The following is a 22,823-nucleotide window of genomic DNA, read 5'->3' on the forward strand; positions in this document are numbered from 1 at the left end:
GGGTCTATTTGCCATAAACAAGCTGGGTGAAAACAACAGGAGATGTTGAGGAATGATATCTTTGTGAAGAAAACCCCCCTCTGCTAAAATGTGCTGTAGGGAATTAGGGCAGATGGTTGTGCTCATCCTCTGCAGAGCTTTTAAACTAACACAGCCTGGGCCTGGGGCTTGGGGCTGCGATGTGCGGAGATGGGCTGAACGCCTGTGACTGTCAGTGGCTTTTGGGGAAAAAAATCTTCCCCGGGTGCACGGGACTCTGGAAACACCACGGCATCCTGAACTAGCTGGGGCTCAGGCAGTAGTGGCTGTCCCACGCCAACCAAGGAGTCATCACGAGAGGGGAGGCAGGAGCCCGGGGTGGTGGCTGTCTCAGAGGCCCTGACGGAGCTACTAGATGCTCAGAGGGAGGCACAGACACGGTGGATGTGATAGGCACCAGCAGCAATGCTTGCCAAGGTGAAACTGGGAGTGCATTTCAGCCTGTTGGGTTCTTGAAGGGGTTGGGATAGGAGCAGGGCGCTCAGAGGTTAAGTTGCTTTGAATCAAACTGGAGAAGATGGTAAAAAAAGGGAGAGGATGTCTCAGATTTTGGCATTGTGTCCAACATGCAGTTATTTGCTGCTCCAGGTGAAGAGTTTTGCTCCTATCTGGGTTAGTAATCATTTTTGAAATGTTTTCTTTGTTTTCCTCAAGTAGGTCACACTCTAAATGACAAATGCCATTGTGAAAAGTAATGTGGAAAATGCATTTTGAAAATACAAAAAAAAAAAGTAATTTTTGGAACTTGTCCAGCATTTTCTTTTGCCAATACAGTTGAATCCATCCTGATCTGAATTCGAAGAAGAGTTATCACTAAGGCCTGGTTTTGGAAGAGGCTTTTTGTAAGTAAATCTTTTGTAAGATGCTGTCTGCTGCATCTACCACGCCCTGGTTAAGAACTCAATGCAAAAGCTCCTGAAATTGGGAAAGATCTTCTTAGCCAAAGCACAACAAATGAAGGTCTTGGTCATCTTTTATAGAGCCTGTAAGTTAGATGTGCATTTTCCACTGGTGATTTAGATCCAGCTATGCTATCCCTTCCTACACTTAAACACCTGTTTTAGGACAGGAGAAATCCTCCCTCTGAAGATGCTGCTCTCTGTTGAGCCAAACATCCCAGTAGCTGTCTATATTACAGACTAGCCCAGCTCTCAGATCACAGAATCACAGACCGGTTTGGGTTGGAAGGGACCTTAAAGGTCACCTAGTTCCAACCCCCCTGCCATGGGCAGGGACACCTTCCACCAGCCCAGGTTGCCCAAAGCCCCGTCCAACCTGGCCTTGAACCCTCCCAGGGAGGGGGCAGCCACAGCTTCTCTGGGCAGCCTGTGCCAGGGCCTCACCCCCCTCACAGGGAAGAATTTCTGCCTTAAATCTCATCTAAATCTCCCCTCTGTCAGTTTAAAACCATTACCCCTTGTCTTATCCTTACACTCCCTGATAGTCCCTCTCCATCTTTCCTGTAGCCTCCTTTAAGTGCTGGAAGGCTGAACCCCCCAACTCTCCCAGCCTGTCCTCACAGGGGGGCTCCAGCCCCCCCAGCATCTCCGTGGCCTCCTCTGGCCCCGCTCGAGCAGGTCCTTCTGCTGTCGGTGCCCCAGAGCTGGGCCCAGCCCTGCAGGGGGGTCTCCTGAGAACACAGGGGGAGAATCCCCCCCCTTGCCCTGCTGCCCACCCTGCTCTGGGTGCAGCCCAGCACACCGTTGGCTTTCTGGGTCATGTTGAGCTTCTTGTCAACCAACACCCCCAAGTCCTTCTCCTCGGGCTGCTCTCCGTCCCTTCTCTGCCCAGTCTGTATCTGGACTAGGGCTGGCCCTGACCCACGTGCAGGACCTTGCCCTGAGCCCTCTGGACACGCGGCAGCTCCATGCTGGAAATCCGGTTGCCGTTGCACTACGGCCAAGGCCCCGCCGTGCTGCAGTGGGCCAAGGCGGTTCTCAATGGCTCGGCTGATCCACTGGCGCCCGCTGCATGAAGGACCTGCCCGCTTCCTTCCACAGCTCCAAAGGGTAAATTAAACGACATGATGAAACATATTACACTTGCGGCTGGCTCAAAGGGAACAGAACAGCATTAGGCAGCCCCGGTGCTCATTAAACGCCTCTGACCAGAAGGATGTAATGAACCAGTTCCATTACCACAGTAATTTCTCCCTATCACATTTGGTGGTTATATATTCATGGGGGATGTGGGGAAGGGAGGCGATCCGTACAGACTGGTGCATTAAGATACATTGCGTGTGGAAAGATGACCCCAGAGTGTGTGGCTGACAGACAGGAGAGGCGAGGCAGAGCAGAGTATCCCCAAGCCCATCGTAATGCCATCAAACTGACCTGCGAAACAAAATACACAAACAATAAAAAGGGGACCCTCTGTTCTTGGCATTGGCAGCTCTGAGGTTGGTTTAGTGACCGGTGATCGTTAGGAGCCTGCCAGAGCTGCAGCTGAGCTCTCATACACCTCAGCTGTCCCAGGGTAACCGGGGACGTCGCGTCGTGTCCTTGCTTTGGGGTGTCCCTGTACGACAGGAAGGTCCAGGCAGCTCCCGGCACCTCGCGGGCAGAGCTGGCGGCGTGGCACCGGAGCTGCGCTTGCTTCACCTCACTGCGGCACGGCCTGGGGGGGGAAGAGGGAAATCTAAGATACAGCTGGAAAAGGAGCCTGGCTGTCTCCCCGGAGTTCTAACACTGCACTTCTCTGTCTTTCAGTCTGGTTGTAACCAAGGTAGTTTTCTAAATTTGTACAAAGAGATAATCCATGATTAAAATCCATTTTAATAAATGACTAATCAATTTATATGGGTTGCTATAGAGTCTGATAAATCAAAATGGCTTATAGCCATTTTATAATACCCTCCAGTGATGTGCTTATAATAATCTGTAACACCCGCTGCTGCCGTCGGTAACTCATGGAAAACACCAGTTAGTATTGTTTTAACAGGCTAGAAGCACAAAGGTGAGTGAATATTCCTCTATACTTGTGAGTCATGTGACCTTCCATGGGAGAAATTTGGGGTCAAATCAATGTCCATCAAAGGCAAGGAAGGACTCCCGTGGCTTGAACAAGAAGCTGGAAAAATGATATAATTGTAAGAAAAATAATACTGAGTGGGACTCGAGCCCCGTGTTGCCCGAGAGAGGCCCGAAGCGGCTGCGCGGGAGGAGGGGTACAGGCGGGGGCAGCCTGACCCCCCTCTCGCCTGTCCAGCCGCCCTGCATCACTCCCAGCGCCGAGCGCCTGCAGAGGGCCGGCAGCTGCTCGTGGGTCCCGTGTTCAACGGTCATGGGCGGGTTCATCCTGGTGAACGTCTCTGCCCCTCCTTTCACAGAATCGCAGCGGGCTGAGGCTGAAGGGGCCTCCAGAGGCCGTCTGGTCCCACCCTGCCCCCGCAGGGCCACCGCGCTCCAGGCGACTGAAGGGTCACCCTTGGTCTCAGTTCCCTCTGACCCCGCGGCGGTACGCGCCACCACGAGCTCACAGAGCAGGTGAAAAACACAACGAAGTTAATTAACATTTATGTGATGAGACACACTGTGAGGGGCCTGCGGGCTTCTGCCTGTCTCAGCGTTGCTGCTTCACCACCCCCGTCCCGCCCCAGCACCCCGTCGTTGCCAAGGAGCGCGCCTTGCAGACGGAAAGTCCCCGACGACACCCGAGTCCGCCCGCGGCCGGAGCAGCCGCAGCCTCGGCGGCGCCCACCGAGCGGCACCCGCGCGGGCCGGCGGGCCGGGCCAGACGGCAGCGGCCAGGGAGACGTGTTGAGGCTGGAGGCGCCGCAGGTCGAACCCAACGGCAAGACCGCCGCGACCGCCGGGGCCTGCGCGCACGGAGGACCCGGGCGGCAAACATCACCCCCGCGCCCGCGGCAAGGGGAGGGCTGTCTGGAGAGCCCGCGGGACCCGGACTACAAAGGGGCCGCGTACTCCGCGCCCGGGGCGCTGCTGATCGCCAGAGACCCCGACGGAGCGGGAACGTGGAGCGCCATCGGCACCGAGGACGGCCGGCGGAGCGCCGCGGGATCCCTGGTGGCGGTGGGGCGTCGGCTGCGTCTCTGCTGTTCTCCTGCTCAGCGTTCCGACGCTTGCCTCGTCCCCTCTGTCCTGTCGCTCTCGTCAGCCGTTATGGAAAATGAAGCTCACGAGGTTGTGCGGCATCTGACCTCGCTTTGTCCTGATCGCGCTCTAGGGATCGTTTAAGAACCCTCTCTGATATCGGATCGTGACACTGCCCCATAGATCCAGACCCATAGATCCGTCCCTGCCCCATAGATACTGTCCTGCCCCATAGATCCAGCCCCATAGATCCTGCCATGCCCCATAAATCCAGCCACATAGATCCAGCCCCACAGCTCACCCCCTGCCCCATAGATCCAGCCACATAGATCCCACCCTGCCCCATAGATCCATCCCAATGATCTGCCCCTGCCCCATAGATCCTGCCCTGTCCCATAGATCCTCAGCCCCATAGATACACCCCACAGGAGGAGGTGTGTGGCAGAGGAATCAGCGGGCCAGGTGTGGAGGAGGAGGATGTTGCTGGCCTTGATGTCTCAGTGGGGCAGAGAGAGAGATGTGGGGCAGAGAGAGATGAGACATGTGGGGCAGGAATCATTGGGACAGAGGAGGAGACGTGAGGCATGAAACCAATCTGTGGGGCAGAGGGAGGTGTGGGGCAGGGAATTAATCCGTGGGCTGCTGTGGGACAGCCGTGGGTCGCTGTGGGTTGCTATGGGAAAGCCATGGAGTGCTGTGGGGCAGCTGTCGGCCACTATGGGGATGCTGTGGGTCACTATGGGGCAGCTGTGGGGCACTGTGGGTCCACCGTGGGGCACTGTGGGGCAGCCATAAGTCACTGTGGGGCAGCCGTGGGGCACTGTGGGGCGGTACCTGTGGGTCCTGCTGTTGCAGTGCCAGCCGGGCCCTGCAGCAGCTGCTTGTGCACTGCCGGGGGGGACAGGAATCTGTGGGGCAGCCCCATAGCACCAGCCCATAGCGCTGCCCCACACTCTGCCCCATAGCAACCCCCTTGCCCCACAGTGCGGCCCCCTGGATCCCTCTGCCCCATAGCAGCCTCTGCTCCATGGCTGCCCCACAGCCCTGCCCCATAGCATCCCCTCTGCTGCAAATCTCCCCCAGCCCCACAGCTGCCCCATAGAAGCTCTGACCCATACCCCACCCCACAGATACCTCTGCCCCATAGCGCTGCCCTACAGAGTCCCCCCTGCCCCATGGCTCTTCCCCACAGCTCCCTCTGCCCCACATCACTCACCCCCAGCAGGTCAGAGGTCGAGTCCAGGCCAACTTGGGGGGCAGAGGGGGGGGAGTTATGGGGCAGCCCCATAGATGGGGTGTGGGGGGGAGGGGATTCTGCTGCCCCATAGATGTGGGGCTCAGCGGCCCCTAAAGCCTCAGTTCTGGGGCTGGAATGTTGGGGTGGAGCAGAGACCCCCCCAGCCCCAAATCTCTGGGGCTCACACCCCCCTGCCCCACGTCTGAGGAGCTTGTGCGTCAGAGGGGGCTCAGGGGCTTTGGGTTATTTTTGATTTTAGGGTTTTCGGCTTTTTTGTTTGTTTGAATTTTGTATTTGGGGGGGGGTTGGGGTGGGCTTTTTCATTTTTTTTAATTTTTTTTTTATTTGGGGCTTTTGAGTTTTGGACTTTTGGAGGTTTCCAGTTTTCTGGATTTTGGAGTTTTGCTTTTTTATGGTTTTTTTTTTTTGCATTTTGTATTTTTTTAGGTTTAGGGATTTTGGGTTTTGGGAATTTTCGGGGTTTGCAGGTTTTTAAGGTTTTTCAGTTTTTTGTGGTTTTTTTTTTGTTTTTGTTTTTGTTTTTCTGGTTTGGGGTTTTTCTGTTGTTTTCTGGTGTTTTGAGGTTTTTGTGTTTGGGCTTTCTTTGGGGTTTTTGGGGGGGTAGAAATTTGGAGCTTTTGTTTTTTGAGGGTTTGGGGGCTTTCTGGTGTTTTGGGGGGTTTTGAAGTTTTTTGAATTTTGGGGTTTAGGGGTTTGGGGCTTTTTTGCTTTTTGGGGTTTTAGGGGCTTATTGGTGCTTTTTGGTGTTTTTTTGGTTTGGCTTTTTTGGGCCTTTGAGGGGTTTTGAGGCTTTTTTGTGTTTTGAGGATTTTTTGTATTTTGGAGTTTTTAGGGTTTTGGGTTTTGGGGGGGTTGGGGACTTTTTGCATTTGGGTTTTTTGGTGGGTTTTTTTGTGTTTTGTTTTTTTTTTTTTTTTTGTATTGTGGGGTTTTGCGGGGGGGTGACTTGGATTTTTTGGGGCTTTGGGGATTTTGGGTTTTTTTTGTTTCGAGTTTTGGCAGTTTAGGGGGTTTGGGGGTTTGGGAGATTTTGGGCAGGTTTTGGGTTTTGAGGGGTTTTGGGTTTGGGGGTTTTTTGTGCTTTTGGGTTTCATTTTTGCCTGTTTTTTAAAATTATTTTTCAGGTTTTAAAATTTTAGTATTTTTTTCTATGGCGTCCTAAAATCCGCTGTTGCCTTCGCTTTGAAATTCGCTATTTCTGCAAAATTACATTTAATCAAAGACTCAAAACCACCCAAAATCCCCCAAACTGGCAAGAAATCAGGAAAAAACACCAAAATGCTCCTGAAGCCATGAAGCTCATTAACCAAAAACCCGCTTTTTTCCAGTGTAATTTTTGGGGCTGCTTAGGCAAAAAAAACCCCAAACAACAAAGAGCTCAGCTCCACTGGGGGAAAAACTCACAATTATTTGGGGAGAAAAACATCCCGGAAAAAGGCTCCTGGGGCCCTGCAGCTCCTGGGTCCTCAAAAAACCCCAAATTGCCATTTCTAATGTCGTTATTTTTATGGTTTTTAGTTTTATTTGCTCACACTTCAATCGACATTTATTCACATTTAGATTTATTTAAATCGGTATTTTTTACATTTTTATTTAAATTTATATTTTTTACATTTATATTTTTTAAACTTATATTTTTTACATTTTTATTTAAATCAAAATTTTTTATATTTTTATTTAAATCCATATTTTTTCACATTTCTATTTAAATTGATATTTTTTACATTTATAGTTCAAGCAATATTTATTCATTTATATTTATTTAAATCGATTTTTTTTACATTTTTAATTTAAATTGATACTTAAGTTAGATTTAAACCAATATTTACTTTTAGATTTATTTAAGTCGATATTTTTTAAACTGTTTTTTTTTTACATTTGTATTATACTGATTTTTTACATCTATATTTATTTCAATCAGTATTTTTTACATTTAGATTTAAATCTATTTTTTTTTGCATTTAGATTTAAATTGGTATTTTTACATTTGTATTTATTTAAATCAATATTCTTTTACATTTCTATAAATCGATTTTTTTTACATTTTTACTTATTTAGATTTTTTTTACATTGATATTTATTTACTGAAATCTATTTATAATTTCTGTGTAGCCCCCCCAAAAAAATCCCATCTTGATATTTACATTCATTTATAGATTTTTTCCTAATTTTCAATAAATTTTAAAATTTTTTACATTTTCGCTCTTATTTCCATCATTACATTTCTGATTTCATTCCTATTTCCTCATTTTTACTCCATTTATTTGATTTTTATATTTTTACCCAATTTGATGTTTTTTTCCCTCCCTCACTGGACGCGCTGCCTTCCCCACCCCGGTCTCCTCTGGCCCGTTCTGGCCTCCTGGGGGCGTCCCTGGGGATGGTGGATGATGCGAGGTGGGTTGGGGGGCGGAGGGTGACCGGGGGACGGGGGATGGCTGGGAGGAGGACGGTGGGTGGTGGGAAGGGGGGTGGCGCGTAGCGGACAGGGAATTGTGGGATGGCGGAGAGCGGGCTGGGCACGGGTGGGAGGAGGATGGTGGACTGTGGTGTGTCGAATGGGGTGGTGGGAGGCTGGGTGGCGCACGGTGGACGGTTCCTTGTGGGAAGGGTGGTGGAAGGTGGGAAGCGGAATGGCGGGCTGTTGTTTGTGGGACGGTGGCGGCGTGAAGGCGCTTGGTGGGTGGCCGGCTGTGGGACAGCTGATGGGTGATGGCGGATGGCGAGAGGGCGGATGCTGGGAGGTGGATGGTGCACTGGCACGGTGAACGGTTGGTGGTGGGCAGTAAATGGTGGGAAGGGTGATGGTGGATGGTGTAAGGTGTGAGGATCTGTAGTGCACGGTGCGTGTTGTACTGTGGGATGTGTGGAAGGAGGACGGGGGATGGTGGGATCCCATCTGGTGGTGGGATGATTGATGGTGGGAATATGGATGGTGTATGATGGATCGTGGGATGGTGGTTGGTGGATGGTGTGTTGGGGGGAAGCTGGATGGCGGATGGCTGATGTTGGATTGTGGGACGGAGGATGGTGGATGTGGATGGTGGATTGTGCAATGGTGAAGGCCGGAAAGCTTGGTGGTATTTTATGTGAATGGTGAATGGTGGGAAGGTGGATGCTGGATGGTGGATGGTTGATAGTGGATGGTGGGCGGTAGATCGTGTGATTGTGAATGCTGGACGGTCGATGTTAGATGGCGGCGTGGTGGGTGGTGGCTGGGTGATGGTGGTGGTGGGATGGTGGATTGTTGCTTGTGGATTATGGACGATGGAAGGTGGATGGTGTGAAGGTGGTTAGTGGATGGTGAATTGTGGGAAGGTGGAAAGTGGATTATGGGAAGGAGATGGTGGGTTGCTGGACAGTGAATGGTGTGAAGGTTTGTGGTAGATGGTGGATTGTGGTAAAGTGCATGGTGGATGGTGGTTGTTCGATTGTGGGAAGGATCGTTGTGGAGGGATGGAGGATTGCGGTATGCTGGATCACGGGTTGTGCATTTTGGGATGGTGGGTGATTAATGATGGAGGGCGGACAGTGAAAGGTGGAAGGCGGATGGTGTATGGTGGGAAGATCGATGGTGCATGGTGGATGTTGTATTTTGGGATGGATGGAAGCAGGACAGTGGGTGGTGGATTGTGGTATGGGGGATGGTGGCGTGTGAGAAGATGGGTGATGGATGGTGGGGACGAATTCCCGTGCAGGCCACTGGAGACAAGACCACAGACAATCAATATGATAGGAAATCAAACTCAAGCTTTATTAGCTAGCAAGCCCTTACGTGCTTGTTGTGCACTCTAAAACCAGCAGCGAGCCCTTATGTACTTGTTGCTACCTTGCGTTACTCTCGCACATGCTCATTTCAAAAAACAGCTCCGAGCCTCGGCACTTCCCACAAACATTGCTGCCCACACATGGCCAGTAGGTAAGTTCCTGCTTTTGCAACTCCAGCGAGTCCCTTCTTTATCAGTTTCTTCCTTAACGAGCACATTCTTCTCTTCTGGCCTTCTTGCTTTTAGACGTGGTCAATCTCCTGACCCGAGGGCTGGTTGCACTTTTGCACTGTCAGTGTGTGCGGAAAGTCCAGCAAGCCGGCATACACACCCACAGAACACGCTGATCTTTGGTGCCAATTTAGACAATCACTTTCCTTCTCACATTAACTTCTAACTTCAATTAAATTTGACCTTTTGCTGCAGCAAAACCTTCTTTCCTTCCTCTTCCATTCAGGCAAAAATAGAACACAGTGACATAATCCCTCTCTTCCCACTGCTAAAGTTCTTCCAGTTTGTTGTTTGGGTTTTTTTTTCTTTAGAGTGGCACTTCACAGTCTCATCGACTCCTCCCCTAACAGCTCCAGACCACTGCTTCCAAAAGTCTTATTTTCCTCACACACTTTGCTGTAACTTTAATTTCAGTGCCAACTTCACCTGCTGCCATTTCAAGAAAGTAGCAATTACTTACAGAAAATTTCTGTTTTCCAAAATAGCCAAGTCCATTATAAGCACAGATTCAGACTTTTTTGTAAACAATATTAAGGTGTCTAAGACTTACATAGTCTTTTACGGTTTCTTCTGAACAGGATATCAAATATTGCAGTCTCATGGTAACATCATCTTTTGCTCCACGATGTCCATTTGTACTTGAATCCTTTTATTCTGCGTATTCATTTTCTTAGAAAAGAAAGTAGTTCAGTCAATGTTAAATTCTTGAATTATATGATGCATTTAGAATCAAGATCAGTTAAGCTAAGCTTGATATAAAAAAGCTAGAAACGTACTACAACAGCATTTTAAGCTACTGAAATTCTGTATTAAAGCATTTTGCACTTTTTTTTTTTTTTTGAGAAAGTGACCTCCGTTGCTTCTTTAAGTTGCTCATGAGACTCATCCAATTTAATCATCTGCATTTCAAAGCCTGTAACAGCAAAAGAAGCCTGCATCAAATAAGCAGCCATTACATCGTTTGCTCAGTAATCCATTTTTCCAGATCTTATGGTACGTTAGTAGCTTTTGAATAGACTCATTTATTGTTGTGTTGGCTTCTACTTGCAGGACACATTTCAAAAGTTTAGGGTTTTTTGAACAAAACTGGGGCCTGCAACCTGTATAAGATATAGATCAAGAGACTTCTGCTGAAATTGTACCATGAGGTGTTGCTACTTTTATCTACGAATGTTCCACAGAACAGCTGAAAACACTGCATCAGCAAAATGTAAAGTGCTGGGATCACAATATAACAGGAAATCATGAATAAACAATGTTGACGTGTTACCCCACAATTCAGAAGTCTTTAACTGACAGTTTTTTGTCTTCAAAATGAAATAATCAAGGCCTGTGGAATTGTTCAACCTGAACATACACAAAACAATTGATTATCACCTCTGTAAGTATGAATGGGTTCCAAAATCCTGCTCAGCTGGATTTTACAATGCTCAGCTACTATTTTACAGTCGCCATTTCTCTTTTCTTTCACAACACACACACAGAGCTCACCTCTGGTTTTCTGTGTCAGCTGCTCTTCAATTTTGAGTAGTTCATTGGTTTTCTCTAGTCTGAGTTGTCCAGTGACAGTTTTGCCCGGCTGTTTGTCAAGCCAACCTACACCTTCCTGTGGGTCCTCTAGAGACTCAACGTGTCTGTGTGTTTCTTCTGCCTGCCTTTTGGTATCAGTGACATCATTCTGCAGAGAATCAGTAACACCCTCAAGATCAGTGCAGGTGCCTGGCCCTATGCCATATTCTTCATCCTGAAAGATACTTTATATCCATTCAGAAATTACAAATAATTACACAATACCCATTATTTCTACCGAAAATCTGGAAGACCATTATGTCCTCAAACATCTAAGTACAGTTAATTCTGACTCCAAAGCCATCTTGTGGGTTCACAGGCAATCTGATTGCCAGTTTCTGTCGACCTTCACACAGAAGTCTCCAGCATCAAGTAACAGCTACTTTAGTTTTAAAGCATTTAATGGCCCAGCATCACATTCCCTTTTATATCACCACAAAAGCATCCCCTCCAAATTTAATATAAAAGCTAGCATCTTTACCCAATGAGAACACTGAATGAACACAGCAAGCAAACAGTTTTAGAAGGAATATATCTGAAATTTTCAAATATCAGTAGAAGTTTGTGAGGTCAAATAAGATTGTGGTAACATCAAATTAAGTTGTACGTAAAACATTGACTTTATCTCTCTCCTCCTTGTTTTTTAAAAACAAAGGGTTCCAAATGCAAGAACCAGCCTCAACTTAAGAGTTTAGTTATGCTTAAGTGTATATACAATTCTCATTGCTTCAGTTGTAGCCACAATAGCCTTAAGATGAAAAAGTCTCTGGGATCACTCTAGCGCAGTGCATATATGGGGCCTAAGAATTCAGCTTTTTAATACCTTAAACGGGCACTTAATTGCAGCTTTTCCCCCAGTTTCTTTGTACACAGTAATTCTGTGTTGCAGAAACAGCAACTGCTCCTATTTCACAGGATAAATGGATCTTGCTGAGGATGCAGGCACACAGCATGCAATTCCTTTAAACCCTTCTTCTAATTCTTGAGACCTACCATCACCATAGCAGGTAGTTAGTGAAAAGGATGTTACCAGGGGGATAAAAATACCAAGGTCCAGCTTGTTCACTGCAAGGATGATCCTTTAGTTCATTTTCTTCATCCACATCTCCAAGATAACCATCTACAAGTTCCTTGAAGATTTCCAGGCGTGTGTCAGCATCTTCTGCAAGCTGTTCTTGTCCGTAAGAAAGGCACTCACTACATGACAATCCATTACGGGATTTTAAAGACTTGAGAAAGCTTATTTTAATTGAGCAATCATTTCAACACATGCTTCACATGCTGGTGAAGTTGTCTTCTATGTATAACTGACCACCATTTCACAGATGGACTCAGGAGTAACTTTAAAGTCATTAAATTATTATGAACTACTACAACATTTATGTTAAGATACTAGCTATACTTCTTTCACATATAGAAAAATAATTTGTTAGAAATACTAAACAAGAAACTCCCTTGACTGAGTATAGACTTTCCCTTTCCAAATGACCCAGAACTGAAAGAGAAATTGGAAGACATTGTCTAGATAATGATTTGCCTAAATAGAGTTACTGAAACCCAGATTTAGTTTTCTTTATGTAGTCAAACATCCTGCAGGTATAATATCCTCAACTGGCACCACTCTTAATGCTTTTTTATTGATCTGCCCATAGCTTAAGTGCACACATAAGGATATGGATTGTTAAACAATTCTTGTTATCTATGGCTGATGATGGAAATATAATACATCTTGCAGCAGCATCTGCACTTTCTCTAACATGAAACACTACTTACAGCAGACTGTTCATTTTATCCTGTGAATACCTGTGGTATTTTCTATGCAGCAGCTAAATGACTAAGTTTGTTAAGCACCGATTACACAAGAGGCGCTCTCTCTTACCGCCTATGGTGTAAGCAATAAAGTTGTGGAGAAATTTTTGGAAGATAACGGTCACATGGTCCTTGATACCGAAATGAATAATTCTCTGCTATTTGCCTCTGTATAAAGAATTATTGTTCAGCGTTCCTCTCTGGCTTGCCACTGCATAGAGAGCTATTGTTCAGCAAATTCTTTAATTAGAGATAAGGTGTGAAGTTGAAAACCTCAAGTAGGAGGTCCATGGGTCATGCCTTTCACGTGTGCTTCTTACATTGTACCAATGAAATATGAATTATATCGTGTGGACAGTAGCTTAGAACCAATCACAGCTTGTTTAGCTTCATGTGATCACTCTAACAGTACATAAGATGCTCTGTAGTTAATAAAATTGGATCAAGCTGGCAAACCATGTTGGTGTTACTCTTGATACCCGGGCTTTATCCGTTGACATAAAGTATCATCAGATTCTTTGTATTTGAGCTGCATCAAATGTAAAGTACAATTACAATTGTAATTAACAAGGTACATTCAAATTCTTTGTATTTCTTTACTTCCCCACAGAATCCTTAGCTTATCCTCATTTGAAGATTTTTTTTTTTTTTTTTAAAGAAAAAAGGAATATAATATTTCAAGTTTACATATTGTGGCAGTTGCTAAAGTCAGCCTTTCAAAAGGGTTTGGTACAGCTATTAATACTATGTGCTGAGTGTTTCCTATTTGGTGCTCAGTAGGAATTAACAGAAATGAATCAATGTAATTTTCATATTTTCTTTACACTTTTATCTCTTTACTTGTCATGAAGACAAGAGGATAGCACTGCCGTCATTGCACCAAAGTCACAGGAAAACAAGGAGGCTTTTACAGTCCTCTTAATTTTTCTTTTTCCTCCCAGAACATAATTGGGTATTTGTGTTTTCCTTTCTACTAACACCAAATCACCAATGAGCTAAAAACCATCTTCTGTAGCTTCATTTTTGTCCAAACACTGAAGGAAGACCCACCTGAAGTGAATTCAAACTCTGCAGGTACTTTTAAAAGAATTCTGCTTCAGAGGTAGCTCTCATGCATTCTGCTAAGCCAGGCTACCAATCACGACATGAATACGAGTAAAACAGTAACATACAGTACTGTCAAGTAAAGAGGAGAAATCCTGACTAAATTAATCCAATGGTAAGACTCCCAGCGACTTCAATAGGGCCAGGATTTCACCCTTATCTTGTTGATCAAAACAATTATTTCACTGTTCAGGAGGACCAGACTGCTGTGCCTGCCAAAAATTTCTTAATACAACCTACCATGGTGAGTCTTAATTGTATAGACCTCTATAACTATTCCTTTTTCATTCTACCAAGGTAAACTGTTGACTTGCCAAAAATATTACAGAATAATCAAACAGCATGCACAACAAAGATCTTTCTTTCATCTTAGCAAAGTGGCAGACGAAGTGAAGTTCTCCTTAGCATAATCTTATGACGGGTCTGCAAATGAATAATTATCGCTCTCAACACCCATAACCAACCAGTGATATCCATACATGCTGAAGTGGCATACTTGCATTAAGAAGGAATGGTCTGAACCAAGAAATGAAGTGCTTCCTTGGCTTGGCAACGTTGTGTTGCAGAAAGCTTCCTACTGACAGACTAAGAGAGCTGGGATTATTCAGCCTAGAGAAGGCAAGGCTCTGGGGAGAATTTACAGCGGCTTCCCAGTACCTTAAAGGGGGCCTACAGGAAAGATGGGAGGGACTCTTTGTCAGGGAGTGTAGGGGTAGGATGAGGGGTAACAGTTTAAAACTGAAAGAGGGTAGATTTAGATTAGACCTAAGTTCTTCCCTGTGAGGGGGTGAGGCCCTGGCACAGGCTGCCCAGAGCAGCTGTGGCTGCCCCCTCCCTGGCAGTGTTCAAGGCCAAGTTGGACGGGGCTTTGGGCAACCTGGGCTAGTGGAAGGTGTCCCTGCCCATGTCAGCGGGTTGGAACTAGGTGACCTTTAAGGTCCCCCTTTCAACTCAAACCATTCTATGATGTTAAAAGTCTGTAATTTTTCAGTGAATCACAAAGTACACACTTGAAGAAATATCTTCTACATAGCATGGACCCAAATTCAGAGTAGACTAACCATGAATAGATAACTGAACATTTCTTACATTTTTTCACAGGGTTTATAATATACACTGTAACTACACTAACCAAAATGATCTCATGTGTATGCAGTTCAATAGCCAGACAAAATCAAGATATCAACATGAGAATCAATTTCACACTAAACTAGAACAAAATTCTGTGTTTAATGTGCTGCAGAGATGACCAAAAATAACGGTTCTTTTTTGACATAGATATCAGTACTTTTCATTTGGAAATATTTGAGAAATCTGTTGCAAGACTGTACAACGAGCACCTTTCCTTGATAACTAATTAAATTAAATAAACAAGCAAAACTGATTAATTTGTTCTCCTCAGACTGGGAAAGTATTGCAAAGTATTAATTCTGCCAATACAGTGCCTTTGTAGGGAAACATGGCAGCGGTCTACCATCACAGGCATCATAAGAAACCGTGTTACTTTCAGAAGGACTTTTAGGAAAAAATCACAGGAGCACAGGAAAATCCTGTCCAGAATACATGATATGGCCCTTACTAGATCTTAACCTCTTTAATTACCTCATCATATCTGGCTGGATTCTGCTTTACATTACTCCATAGAATTATCTTCTCCTCAACAGTTTATGGTAGAATGTAATCAGACCCAGGATATAGAACATAATTTATTCCACTAACTTTAATATCCTGCATAACTCCTGTCACATTGTTGCCTGCTTTATCAATGACCTGATTCAAATGAGAATGTCAGTTTATAACTTCATTTTAAGTATCACTGAACAGCAACCTAATACCCTAATGACTACTCTGGTTACAAGAAACCCTCTCTATTTTAGAGAAGATAAAACCCAAGAATTACTAATTCATATCTATTTAAATAGATTTTAAGATTGAAAGGAAAGAGTCTGATTATTTAGACATACTGTACTCTGAAATGTCCTCCACAAATTCCTGTATGTAATTCTAGCATCCATTTATTCCTAAACTGCTTTCAAGAATGTCACCAGCAATTATTTTTACTTTAAAAACACTCAGTTTTGCCTGAAAAGTTTATTTGAAAAAAGTGTTAGAAGAAACACATGCTTACCAGCAGCCTGATACAGTTTTAAGATAATTGTGAAAGATTTCTCAGTGCCATTTTAAAATTTAATATAGTTCAGCACCACATAACTTACATTAAAAAAGGTTGTTCATAACATTTATTACCCTGTAGTTGCACTATTTCTGCTCAGCCATCCATTCGAATTGAGGCATCCTTCATCATCCATATACCTCAGAACTCCTCTTTGATCTCTAATGGTAAATTTAAAGGCTGAGTAAATGTTCTTTGAAACACAGTGTGGCACAGCTGCTTACTGTTACACAGAAGACAGTAGGTCATTAAAATTGAAACTCAATTAATACAGTGGAACATCCCCCTCATCATCCCAACTTTGAAGAAATACCCCTTTCGGTGATATCTCTAATTTACAGTTAACAAGTATTCTTCAAGTGGAATAACAGCCAAGCTTTGGTTAGGGTCAGAATTAATAAAGCACATCTTTCATCAAAGGACTGGCAATGCACCCTGCTCTGGTATTTGCACTTCTAATACACAGCAAACATCCAACAGGGATGTGGCATACCATGTTAATCCCATGAAACTCATCAAATCTGCAGTTTTTACCAGTTTGCTGAAGATTTTTATAATCCTGCAAGGAAGGATAATATAATAACTTCAGCATTATTTAGTTAACTACACTTTTTTTTTTTTTAATTAGTACTTTATCAATATTCTAATTAGCAGAGGATGAGCTAAATCTTTGCCTCAAAGTGTAACTGAATCAAAACAAAACCTTAGGGATTCCAGTTTACATAGCTTTTCACTTTCGCTTGCCCCCTATATCACCGCTGTTCATGGTTCAGCCAATGACACGATTAGAAAAAAAAGAACTATTTTAAAGAATTTTCAAATCTGCCAGTGTCATGAAGCACCTCATGTTTGATTTCATTACATTTCCCAGCTCAATTACCAGATCACAGTATCAGAGATGGGTGAATATGAATAAACACAGGGGCAAGGGAAACATGAATTTAGGGACCCTCACTTACCACACAAACACTAGTTGAACCATCTATAGTCTAGTCTACTTCATGAGTAGACTAACAGCTGACTGCTCACAAGAAGTGGACCGGTCATAAACATGACCAGCCTTCCAAAATGCTCTCATTCTTTAAAAATTAAGAAAAAAAAAAAAAAAAATCTGCAAGTTCAACACTGATGATGCAAAACTTTGTAATAATGTCAGGCATTCGGATTCAGGAAGATGTCACCCTTTTTCTCCCTAAGAAAAAGCCATCAAGACCATGGTGAGGGGCAATTCACAGTGGAGCTACTGAGGAGCTTTACCTCAGCCAGATCTGCATCCTGTCTGTGCTCGAGGTGATCACTCAAAAAAACAAAATGGGAAGCAGAGAGAGATTCTACACCTCACTGACTGCCATCCAGAACCTGACACTACCTTAAAACACCACTATTTTAATCTTAGTCTGATAGGCAGGGTATGAGCTATGCTTGCTGAGGCACAGGCTGTGCCCCAAGCTCTCCAAAACCCAGCCTGTCCCTTCACATCTCCCTCCAAGTCTGGTGATCCAACCCCCCAGAGGCAGTGAAAACCACCCTGCGTCCCCAGACGGATCTGGCTGTGTAATATGTTCCCTGAAGTTCAAGAGCTCTCTCAAATTAGTGTAGGTAACCTCAGGGAATTATTCTTTAATGGCAGTGTAGTTTTCCATTGTAGCAAAAAACCAAATCATTTATTAGGACAGACATCCCTGGCGCTCTGGAACTCACAACCCAAGAAAATTTTAGCTAAATTTATAATAAGACTGTAATTTTAAGCTTTGTTATCATATAGTTATGCATTTTAAGAATAATCTTCTAGTATAGAATTTGTCATGCTTAGACTAAGACCCAAGGCAATTTCAGCTTCAAACGTTAAAGCCACTCTTTTACCTACTAAAGTTATAAGACCTTTAAAACTATTTTTTTTGTTGTTTCAAAAAAGCATTGGGAACTTTACTGTATGCAACTCATAACTAGCTGTACTTTGCAAGTAAAAACTTTCCAAGTGCCTGGCTCTCTGCAGATTTTTGGCAAATCTACTTGAAAAATTGAAAAGAGGGGGCTTGAGCCAAAGTTTACTGAAGTCTATGGAAAAACTCTCATAGATTTCATCAGGATTTAGATTAGGCTCTAAAAAATCTGAAGTAATTGAAAAATCAGTTCTGCATGTACAAAATATGAAATTTTCTCTAAGTTTAGATTTATTAGAATCCTTTATGGTAATGCAGAAAAGCAAATACATTATAAGTGGTGTCAGTGATGTACATTCAGTTTTGCACTGTTAACTCACCACAGAGTTCCACACTCGTACATGTTACACTGCCTCTATAATCAAAATGATTAAATCAATCCCACATACACAAACACCTTTACTTAATTTTAAAAAGATCTGAATATTGAGAAAAAGCATTAACACCATCACAGTTCAAGCAATTTTTTTTTTTTTTTAATTGAGGACAAAACACAATATGGAGTAAGAGTTTCCCTTCAAAAGCTGTAAGCCAAACACAGTGATAATACACACAACAAATATCATGCAAATAACTGTGTCATTCTGGATATACTCAGACCAATTTAGAGTAATATAACAATAGCAATTTCAGCAAAGATTCATCTAATTTATGGCAGCATAACAGAAGATGTTTACTCATGTTTACTCAAACTAAACATGCCAGAAAACAAAGAAAAGTAGCAAATTAAAACAAATGGGTTGTGGTGCCTGAAATAATGGCCACAACATCTCCTGGTGTGTAAACAGTTGCATCTCTGCTGATTAAGGGTGCTGCTTCCAGTCAGAAGAAACTGAATAAGCCATTAACATTGACACACTCTGGCTTGAGATATATATTGCATTAAAAGATATACTTGCCATCAATTTAAGAGAAACATTGCACACATATAGAAAGAAAAAAGGGAAAGGTTCCCAAAGAATCTGGTTTCAGCATTTTAAAAGAGAAAGGGTGCCTGGAAATTATTTTCCACACCCCACCTTCATGTCTCTGTAATCTCTCTCCCTCAACACCTTTTTGAGCATGGATATTCTTTGCCATGATTGTACATAGGAAAAGTAGACAGTCACTGTAATTTTGTGGTGGTCATGTCTAGATAGGGACAGGAAAGGAAAGTATAATAATATCATCTAAACTGCAGAGCTAATTATGCTCTTCAAATGCTTACAGCTCATGCACAAATACCAATGCACTCCACCATATAGGCTGTTCTTTAAATACCACAGGAAACAAAAAATTGAAGGTATCAAGGGAGACTTGTTAAGGGGAAATACAAGGTATGACTTGACATACAAGACTGACCCCCCCATTAATAGCATACCTTAAATACAAGGATTGTGGTATATTATTACAGTTTGACTTTCTTTAAAAACAGCACCCTCAGCAAGTTTGTTATCACCAAGCTGTGTGGTGTGGTCGACACGCGGAGGGATGTGCCATCCACAGCGACCTGGGCAGGCTGGAGAGGTGGGCCTGTACAAACCTCAGGAAGTTCAACAAGCGCAAGGTCCTGCGCGTGGGTCGAGGCAATCCCAAGCACAAATACAGGCTGGGCAAGGAGTGGGTTGAGAGCAGCCCTGAGGAGAAGGACTGGCCGACATGACGTTCAGCATGACCAGGTAATGTGTGCCTGCAGCCCAGAAAGCCAATCGTGTCCTGGGCTGCCTCAAAAGCAGCATGACAAGAAGGTCAAGAGAGGGAATTTTCCCCCTCTACTCTGCTCTGGTGAGACCCCCCCCTGCAGTGCTGTGTCCAGCTCTGGCGCCCCCAACATAAGGAGGGCATGGACCTGTTGAAGTGAGTCCAGAGGAGGCCACGAAGATGATGAAGGGACTGGAACACCTCCTTTATGAGGACAGGCTGAGAGAGTTGGGGTTGTTAAGTCTGATCAAGAGAAGGCTCCAGGGAGACCTTATAGCGAAGGGCCTACAGGAAAGTTGAGGAGGGACTCTTTATCAGGAGGTGTAGGGATAGGACATGGGGTAATGGCTTTAAACTGAAAGGGGGGAGATTTAGATTAGATATCTTCATGTGAGAGTGCTGAGGAACTGGCACAGGTTGCCCAGAGAGGTTGTGGCTGCCCCCTCCCTGGAAGTGTCCAAGGCCAGGTTGGACGGGGCTTTGGGCAACCCGGTCTAGTGGAAGGTGTCCCTGCCCATGGCAGGGGGGTTGGAAATAGATGATCTTTAGGTCCCTTCTAACCCAAACCATTCTATGGTACTATGGTTACATCATTTGTGACAGCCTCTAAAAATAACTATCTCGGTTTCACTTTTTTACTTGCTACTATTGAGTTTTCTGAAATGGAAGGGCAGAGGCAATACACTTTATCCTCTAAAACACTTTATCCATGGTTTTGAACAATTAGCTTAGTGGAGATTTTAGTCTGTTTCTGCTTGTGGTCTCTCAACAAATCAAACAATATAGAAAATACAGCCCAACAACAAGCACAATCATTAGAGGAAATTCTTTCAACTGACAATTATTTTTACCAAAAGCTTACCTCAACTTTATGAATCATTTATGATACTTCTATTTAAGTAGGACATATTAAAATTTAATGGATTTCAAAGCAAAGAGCCAGCAATAGGTTTGTGCACACCAAGGTACTAATGTGTTGATCTTAACTGTACTTAGATGAGGCAAGTCGGCATTGCAATGCTGCCAACTTAATTTCATAGTACAACAAATGAATGAATCCCAAATCTCAAGTGAGATTTCTTTTTTATTCATTATGCATGACATTTTCCTCTTTAAATTATTCATTTTTTTAAAAATGTTATTGCTTTAGCCTTCTCAACCTTTGTACTCCTTCCCTCTGTGGTTTTTGCCAGCTGTAATATCAATTGAGGAGGAGAGATTTTCTAAACAGCATAATAAAAACCTTTTCACAACCCTGCACACAAATGTGTCTTATTACACTTCCACCTTATTTTGCTCCTCTTCATAATACCGGAATCTTGGAATGTCCTGAAAAAAAATCTATGTACTTTCTATCGGTGCCTTTGTTTTGATAAAAAAAAAAAAAACACCAAACAAACAAACCAAAACTAATTCCTGTGCTTTACCACTGTTTTTGTAATCCCTGAAAATTAACCCCTTGGAGAAACTAACATTTGAGTCCAGCAGGGTGATGAAATTTGACTGAATTCATTAAAATTAAAGACCATCTCAGACATTGTTCCTCATTCTTTTCCCATGTCTGATATTCAGACTTCCATTTTAAAATGTGTTCACCTGAACCATGCATAATGATATAACAAAAGGCCACAATGCAAGCTGGCTCACCGCACTCTATTACTCTGCAACCTGTGTTTTAACAATAAAACACCTTAAAAACAACTGTACATAGGAGCTACGACACAAGACTGCAAGGCATATTTGAATTTTGTTTTTTTACACAGGTGTTACTGGCTCATGGTAGGACCTTGGGAAAGTCACTTAACTTCTCTATAGTTCAATTTTCTTTTCCTCAGAAATAAATCACCAAAGTTAATAAAACAACAGAAATATAAGTTTTAAAGAGTAAAGAATGAAAAATAAGTTTTAAAGAGTAAATAAATGAAGTTACAAAGATTAAAAATTTACATCAGAGAGCCAAACAATCAATGTTTCTGGCTCCACCAAGCTGTTCTTAAGCTTAAGCTTGAGCAACCACAAAATCTTGTTGATGTAAGCGCTCCCAAAATTCTCCCTAATGATTTGCTACTCCCTTTCCTTTTCACTCAATCAGCTTTATGGGGCAAGGGACATATTATAGTCTCAAAAACAGAACAAAAATAATTAGTTTAAAATGTTTGATATATTAATATTCGCTTATTTCTAGGCTTTTACATTAAGATAGAACTGTTCATCATGAACGGTCAATAAATTTCTGCAAAAAAATGTTAATCGTGGAGAATTAGAAATCACATTAAAGTTGCACGAGTGTATCATGTTCCATTATATACCATATCATGTCTCATTATTACCTGGCATGACACAACGCAACAGAAGTGCATGACAGTGCTGAGGCCTGCAAGAGTTACAACTTCTTTGTTCTTATTATCATTCTTATGTAACTATCATCTGCAGTTAGATGAAGAGTTATGTTTAAACTGGCACAACAGCTCAGCTGTGCAGAGCTGCACAAACTGTATACAGAAACACACAACGATCACCCTGTTTATGGATTTAGTCTCTATTATGCCTTTGTCAAACCTTGCTAATGTCTCATGGCCTTGAGAGAACCCCACTACTGCCACAGGATTTTCTCTGCCGTTACAGTTTTGGGCCACCCAGATTGACAGCTGACCACAAAAAGGGTCTTCCTACCCTTCTACTGCTACCTCTTACTGTCAGTCATTGAGCCCCTTGAGTGGCTAGTGATAGTGTTACTTGCTCCAGGCATCACAGTGAAGAAACCGTGCATATAGTTGCATGGACATCAAAGGGCACAGTATGGAGAAGGAAGTCAGTGAAGCATAACGTAGAGAAATGCAAAAAATAATTGAGGAAAAACAGAGAAAATCAAACAAATCAGAGCCATACCGGTAGACTTACTAGGAGGAAGAACTACAAAAAGAAGATTAGAAGTACACATTTTGCCAAATGTTTGTTTGCCTTAAGGCAGTATGAAAACTACGGGTGATGTGAAAAAACCGATACAATGACGATGGATCTGTTTTGGTTTCAGTGTAAGTAGTACCCAGATAAAGGTTGTTCTATGGGAAGTTATATATGGGAACCCCAGCTTCCCACAGGCAAGAGAGAAAAAAAAATGTACTTGTTTAAATGCAAACATGCATTAACCTTCAAATCTGATATATATGTCTATAAGTTTTGAGCACTTGAGAAAAT

This window comes from Athene noctua, chromosome 21 (assembly GCF_965140245.1).
Source record: "Athene noctua chromosome 21, bAthNoc1.hap1.1, whole genome shotgun sequence".
NCBI lineage: Eukaryota > Metazoa > Chordata > Aves > Strigiformes > Strigidae > Athene > Athene noctua.